Source organism: Sycon ciliatum, chromosome 4 (genome assembly GCF_964019385.1).
Source record: "Sycon ciliatum chromosome 4, ocSycCili1.1, whole genome shotgun sequence".
Classification (NCBI taxonomy): Eukaryota; Metazoa; Porifera; class Calcarea; order Leucosolenida; family Sycettidae; genus Sycon; species Sycon ciliatum.
The window spans coordinates 26,620,186-26,627,929 of NC_088646.1; the positions used below are offsets into that span (position 1 = coordinate 26,620,186).

General features: G+C 45.0%; 1 long non-coding RNA gene across 1 annotated transcript; it reads right to left on the reverse strand.

The window, feature by feature from the left end:
• Positions 1 to 5,282: 5,282 nt before the first annotated feature.
• LOC135813678 (uncharacterized) lies at positions 5,283 to 7,173 on the reverse strand. The gene is made up of 3 exons (XR_010553080.1): positions 7,107 to 7,173; positions 6,779 to 6,810; positions 5,283 to 5,685 (listed from the first exon to the last, which is right to left on the reverse strand). It is a non-coding gene; the product is annotated as an uncharacterized LOC135813678 (long non-coding RNA).
• Between the last annotated feature and the right edge of the window lie 571 nt (positions 7,174 to 7,744).

Below are 7,744 nucleotides of genomic sequence, written 5' to 3' on the forward strand. Positions count from 1 at the left end.
AATGGGCGACCAGAATAAGCAGTCAAGATCAGTCGATCTTGACCGCTTAACCGGTCAAGAACTTCAGGGTTCAGTCAGCCGGTACGCGGTCAAGATCTGGAGTCATACTGCATTGCGCCGCGCATGCGCATTTACCAGTTCTCGAAGTCCTTGACTTGGACAACATCAAAAATTTGGTCTCCCGTCTCCCAAATTATTTGCTCGCTACTGCCTTGGATGTCTGTAGGGAGACCAGAAACGCCAACGGACCTAGCAGCTGGTCCTGTTTCTCGCTGCGAAAAGCACACAAGGAAAGAAGACGTCCACAAGCCCTAGTAAGGCTGCAGGTTCTGAGCACTCACGTTTGAGCCTTACTCTGAGAAATATCATGGTCCTGCTCCAGCACGGAGCTGCTGAAACTCACAAGCTGAGTCCACCACGTCCCCATCCACCACCCTAGGCCCTATAGGTGTCTTGCTTTTATACCTTCAATGCCGGCTTCATGCCGGCTGAAACTAACAAGCTGAAGTAAACGCGTGACATGAGTCATGCTTTGCGTGTCTGTCTGTGAACATGTGACATAACTAGAGCAAAAATAGACTACTATACTCTCTATAGTAACAGATGCTGTTGCAAAAGGTGCCGGATTAGAGAGGGACGACTGTAGCTCAGTCGGCCACATGTACATCTACATGTACATGGACGCGCGTGCGCGTATGGTTGCCAGTGCAGTACTAGCAGTAGTACATAAGCTTACGAAATGTAGGGGGTTCCGCGGAACCCCTCCTGGATCCGCCCCTGATAACTAATACAAGAGAGTGTAATGAGAACCAGCTGGTGGGTCGGCTCAGTTGAGAGTGTACTTCGTATGACTTCTAGATCAAACTGGAAAGTTTGATTCTTCACACACTCCAGACACTCTGACGCAACCCGACCTTTTGCTACTTTTTCTTCTTCTTCTTTCATTGTAAATCATGGTAAATGACTGTAACTGTTATTGTGGTTGATTATTTTAAAATATGTTTTACTTGGGTGGGGCTGCTGCGTGTACAGCTTTTTTGCTCTTTTGCCTTTCTGCATGGCCTGGCGCGATATGGCATGGACATGGTATCCGGGCCGTTGCAGTACATACTTTCAAATAACAAATGAGACACAAACAAATAATGTACTAGTACTGTATTACTATTACTTCATACACGGCACGTGCTTGTTGCCAGGTGACGGCCAATGGGCGACCAGAATAAGCAGTCAAGATCAGTCGATCTTGACCGCTTAACCGGTCAAGAACTTCAGGGTTCAGTCAGCCGGTACGCGGTCAAGATCTGGAGTCATACTGCATTGCGCCGCGCATGCGCATTTACCAGTTCTCGAAGTCCTTGACTAGGACAACATCAAAAATTTGGTCTCCCGTCTCCCAAATTATTTGCTGGCTACTGCCTTGGATGTCTGTAGGGAGACCAGAAACGCCAACCGACCTAGCAGCTGGTCCTGTTTCTCGCTGCGAAAAGCACACAAGGAAAGAAGACGTCCACAAGCCCTAGTAAGGCTGCAGGTTCTGAGCACTCACGTTTGAGCCTTACTCTGAGAAATATCATGGTCCTGCTCCAGCACGGAGCTGCTGAAACTCACAAGCTGAGTCCACCACGTCCCCATCCACCACCCTAGGCCCTATAGGTGTCTTGCTTTTATACCTTCAATGCCGGCTTCATGCCGGCTGAAACTAACAAGCTGAAGTAAACGAGTGACATGAGTAGGCCTTGACGGATTATGCTAATATTTTCGTGAAATTATGCTTTTCGCATTGCTGAAAAAATTGCAGAAGTATGCTATTTTTATGCTAAAAGTTATCATATTATGCTGCATTATGCTCACATATGCTGCTAATGTATAATGGTTCTGTGCAAAATAACAGGGGAAATTTTTTGTAGAGGGCGTTGTACTGTAGTAGCAAACGTTTAACGGGGTCAACGCACCGTCCGACCTTGCTACGACCATCACTGATTGTAGTGGACTGGACATGTTATCAAGGGAGTCGTAAACCTACAACTTCCTAGTGCATCCACTTGTACTTGTACTTGTAGAACATGTACAACTGTATGGAATTTGATGCGAACAGGCGGATTATTACAATTTTATGCGATTCGTATGCAATTTGCCTCGAATTATGCGATTATTCGATTTTGGTAGGATTTATGCGAAAAATTATGCTAGCATAATCCGTCAAGGCCTAGACATGAGTCATGCTTTGCGTGTCTGTCTGTGAACATGTGACATAACTAGAGCAAAAATAGACTACTATAGTAACAGATGCTGTTGCAAAAGGTGCCGGATTAGAGAGGGACGACTGTAGCTCAGTCGGCCACATGTACATCTACATGTACATGGACGCGCGTGCGCGTATGGTTGCCAGTGCAGTACTAGCAGTAGTACATAAGCTTACGAAATGTAGGGGGTTCCGCGGAACCCCTCCTGGATCCGCCCCTGATAACTAGTACAAGAGAGTGTAATGAGAACCAGCTGGTGGGTCGGCTCAGTTGAGAGTGTACTTCGTATGACTTCTAGATCAAACTGAAGTTTGATTCTTCACACACTCCAGACACTCTGACGCAACCCGACCTTTTGCTACTTTTTCTTCTTCTTCTTTCATTGTATATCATTGTAAATGACTGTAACTGTTATTGTGGTTGATTATTTTAAAATATTTTTTACTTGGGTGGGGCTGCTGCGTGTACAGCTTTTTTGCTCTTTTGCCTTTCTGCATGGCCTGGCGCGATATGGCATGGACATGGTATCCGGGCCGTTGCAGTACATACTTTCAAATAACAAATGAGACACCAACAAAATTTAATAATGTACTAGTACTGTATTACTATTACTTCATACACGGCACGTGCTTGTTGCCAGGTGACGGCCAATGGGCGACCAGAATAAGCAGTCAAGATCAGTCGATCTTGACCGCTTAACCGGTCAAGAACTTCAGTCAGCCGGTACGCGGTCAAGATCTGGAGTCATACTGCATTGCGCCGCGCATGCGCATTTACCAGTTCTCGAAGTCCTTGACTTGGACAACATCAAAAATTTGGTCTCCCGTCTCCCAAATTATTTGCTGGCTACTGCCTTGGATGTCTGTAGGGAGACCAGAAACGCCAACGGACCTAGCAGCTGGTCCTGTTTCTCGCTGCGAAAAGCACACAAGGAAAGAAGACGTCCACAAGCCCTAGTAAGGCTGCAGGTTCTGAGCACTCACGTTTGAGCCTTACTCTGAGAAATATCATGGTCCTGCTCCAGCACGGAGCTGCTGAAACTCACAAGCTGAGTCCACCACGTCCCCATCCACCACCCTAGGCCCTATAGGTGTCTTGCTTTTATACCTTCAATGCCGGCTTCATGCCGGCTGAAACTAACAAGCTGAAGTAAACGAGTGACATGAGTCATGCTTTGCGTGTCTGTCTGTGAACATGTGACATAACTAGAGCAAAAATAGACTACTATAGTAACAGATGCTGTTGCAAAAGGTGCCGGATTAGAGAGGGACGACTGTAGCTCAGTCGGCCACATGTACATCTACATGTACATGGACGCGCGTGCGCGTATGGTTGCCAGTGCAGTACTAGCAGTAGTACATAAGCTTACGAAATGTAGGGGGTTCCGCGGAACCCCTCCTGGATCCGCCCCTGATAACTAATACAAGAGAGTGTAATGAGAACCAGCTGGTGGGTCGGCTCAGTTGAGAGTGTACTTCGTATGACTTCTAGATCAAACTGGAAAGTTTGATTCTTCACACACTCCAGACACTCTGACGCAACCCGACCTTTTGCTACTTTTTCTTCTTCTTCTTTCATTGTAAATCATGGTAAATGACTGTAACTGTTATTGTGGTTGATTATTTTAAAATATTTTTTACTTGGGTGGGGCTGCTGCGTGTACAGCTTTTTTGCTCTTTTGCCTTTCTGCATGGCCTGGCGCGATATGGCATGGACATGGTATCCGGGCCGTTGCAGTACATACTTTCAAATAACAAATGAGACACCAACAAATAATGTACTAGTACTGTATTACTATTACTTCATACACGGCACGTGCTTGTTGCCAGGTGACGGCCAATGGGCGACCAGAATAAGCAGTCAAGATCAGTCGATCTTGACCGCTTAACCGGTCAAGAACTTCAGGGTTCAGTCAGCCGGTACGCGGTCAAGATCTGGAGTCATACTGCATTGCGCCGCGCATGCGCATTTACCAGTTCTCGAAGTCCTTGACTTGGACAACATCAAAAATTTGGTCTCCCGTCTCCCAAATTATTTGCTGGCTACTGCCTTGGATGTCTGTAGGGAGACCAGAAACGCCAACCGACCTAGCAGCTGGTCCTGTTTCTCGCTGCGAAAAGCACACAAGGAAAGAAGACGTCCACAAGCCCTAGTAAGGCTGCAGGTTCTGAGCACTCACGTTTGAGCCTTACTCTGAGAAATATCATGGTCCTGCTCCAGCACGGAGCTGCTGAAACTCACAAGCTGAGTCCACCACGTCCCCATCCACCACCCTAGGCCCTATAGGTGTCTTGCTTTTATACCTTCAATGCCGGCTTCATGCCGGCTGAAACTAACAAGCTGAAGTAAACGAGTGACATGAGTCATGCTTTGCGTGTCTGTCTGTGAACATGTGACATAACTAGAGCAAAAATAGACTACTATAGTAACAGATGCTGTTGCAAAAGGTGCCGGATTAGAGAGGGACGACTGTAGCTCAGTCGGCCACATGTACATCTACATGTACATGGACGCGCGTGCGCCTATGGTTGCCAGTGCAGTACTACTACTAGCAGTAGTACATTATAGCAATAAAAACTGCTTTATGGCAGTTTTCTAAAAAAGGTTATTGTGTTCTAGTCCATGGACCCCGTCTAAAAAGTAAGAAATTAACGAAATGTGATAGCTGAAAATTAAAATTTCACACAAAACCTCACAATAATCACAACACTTGAAATGCTGCTTTCAACACTAAACTTGTGCTCCACCAACAATTGGCAACATGCATGCATAGGAAAGAGGATCACGAGGAGAAAAGGTCTTCTACATGTAGCTTTTCATTCTGTGTGTGATTATTGTGAGGTTTTGTGTGAAATTTTAATTTTCAGCTATCACATTTCGTTAATTTCTTACTTTTTAGACGGGGTCCATGGACTAGAACACAATAACCTTTTTTAGAAAACTGCCATAAAGCAGTTTTTATTGCTATAATTTCTTTTGTTTTTTCTGTCACCAATCAATGAAATGCCCTATCAATATGTAAATGATGGCCGTCACATCATATCAATACCGTATTATACGCATTGATGTGCAAGCCTTTTCTTGCAGAAAATGGGACTAGCATGTTCTTCTGCGGGGATACATGTGAGTAGTGGTGGACCGTGGTGATACCTTTTTTATACGGAGGTCATTCTGTGCATGTTGCTGTAGCAGAATTTCATGACTCTGTCATAAAATTGTCTTGCCTTTCAGATATTTCAGATTTCCCCACCCTCGATCAGATTTATTTGAGAAATGTAACCAGGTGCGTGTCGCAGATGTTTTTGTTGATTCTGTGTTTATAATCATGGGTTATCGTGATAAGGTCATCCTGCACCATATTGCACTGAAATCGTAACCCTGTTGATGTCGATACAACTTTTGGAAGTAGTTCAATGACTTCGAACTGTTAGTCCACGATTTTCTAAAACAACACAGCAAAGGAGGAACAATAAACATGTATTAAAATGTAAACAAATACATTGCTGAGTCCGACACCTCGTTCCAACAACTACAATGATCCTGAGGATAAAAGGGGCAAGGCTATGGTTGGAGGTACTGAGAGATAAACAAGGCACTTCATAATAATAGAATCGTACACATTTTTGGTGAGTATGAATGATATCCAGTCGAACCTCTTTAGGACGAACACCAAGGGACCGATGGTATTTATTCTGTGAGTTTGTCTTAACCTATTTTATAACCAGTGAATACAATTATTTCTCCAATAGACATACGAATAGATTTCTTCTACAGCGAAAGATTCTAAGCCACACCAACTCATTGACTCGTCTCGTATGAAACAAATGAGTCACTAGAGAGGTTCTGCAAAACGAAAATGCGTACAAACAGTCGTTCCACGTCCTGAAGTGCGAAACTTCGCACGAACTTTCGCAACTTTGGACGCGAAACTTGCAGGGAACGCGAAATGAACAGTCGTACACACTTTCGTGAGATCGGGTCATGGCGTACGTGCACTTGGTCCGCGCAAACTACGAAAGCGTGCAGAACGCAAAGTTTGTGCAAAAATTCGTACACACTTTCGCAATGACTGTCGCGAAACTTCGTTCGAATTTTCGTTTTGCAGAACCTCTCTACTGAACGTTTCTTTAGCAACATGACGGCAACTGAAACAGCAACAGAGAAAGTACGATACATGTACAGCACATTCTTGCAGGTACTACAAACAGATTGCAGATCGTAATTCTTGCCTTGGCGGCACGAAACTTCGTTTGGGGCAGTGCAATCTCGGCGGAACTCACAAATAATAAATCAAACAGCCCAGACTCGAGTAAACAAATCTAATCATACAAGTTTACTGAACCTCTCCACAATGGGGTTTTCCCTGATATGCGAATTTATTTTTGCAAACTCGGTCAATGGGTCCTTGAACCTTTCCCTCCAGATTGGGACCTGCCAACGATAGTATGCCACTGACCAGTACAGTGCCTTACTTGTAACGTACCAATGTACAATGAATATGAGTATTTCGACAACACATCTAACATAAGCCTTACCGTCAAGAAGGTGAACTCGCGTTCTTCGCACACTGTAGACAAGGGCAAAGAGATAAAAATGGATCTAAATCCGAATAAAATCAGCACACGTTTCCGTAAATGAAAGGGTGAGCATAAGCAAATGAATCGAAGGAAACCGGTCAACTCAGAGATCACCTGTCATCGAGTATTCCGTAAAAGGGGGCCTCGGCAGCGGAAAAGCTAAATTTAGAAAAGAGATCCTGCCAGCTTTTCCATTATTTATTGCATTCCGCCCAAAATGAGCACACTTTTCGCAAATGAAAGAGTCAACACAAGCAAAAGAATCAAAGGTAACTGGTCAACTCACCTGTCGATATTGAGTAATATTCCGCGAAAGGAGGTCTCAGCAGTGCCGAAACGAAATAAGTCAGGCCAGGATCTAGGAGACGAAATATCCGAAACAGCTCATACAAGAAGCAGTTCCAAAGGAGGAAGTTCCTCGCGCATGCACATCCGAACACGGACTGCACTGCATGCAACACAATGTCTGCCGTGCACGTGCACAGCACGCGGCTACCAACCGTTGCGCGTTGGTAGATCCGAGCACCTTACGTAGAGACTTACGTAGCCTAAGTGAAATACCGAGCACCTTACGTAGAAACTTACGTAGCATAGCGGTGTCGTTTTTCTTGCCATGTGAACACAATAATAGAAAAGCTGACAGGATCGCTTTTCTAAATAACTAGTAGGCACTTCAGTCACGTGACAGGACCTGTCAAAATTTGCTGAGGTGAGAGTGCGTACTTGCGTGGCACCAGTCAAGTGCATGCGCTAAACTGTACAGGTACGCGCTATGCTTCGTTGTACGGGCTGATACTAGTGATAGTTGGGCGCATCGTGTTGCTCTGACGTTCAGCTTTCAGTCGATCCCGCATACGTCATAGTGCGTACATTTTTGCGAGTTGTAGAACACGTACACTACCAGCAAAGAGTTTTTTCACAAAG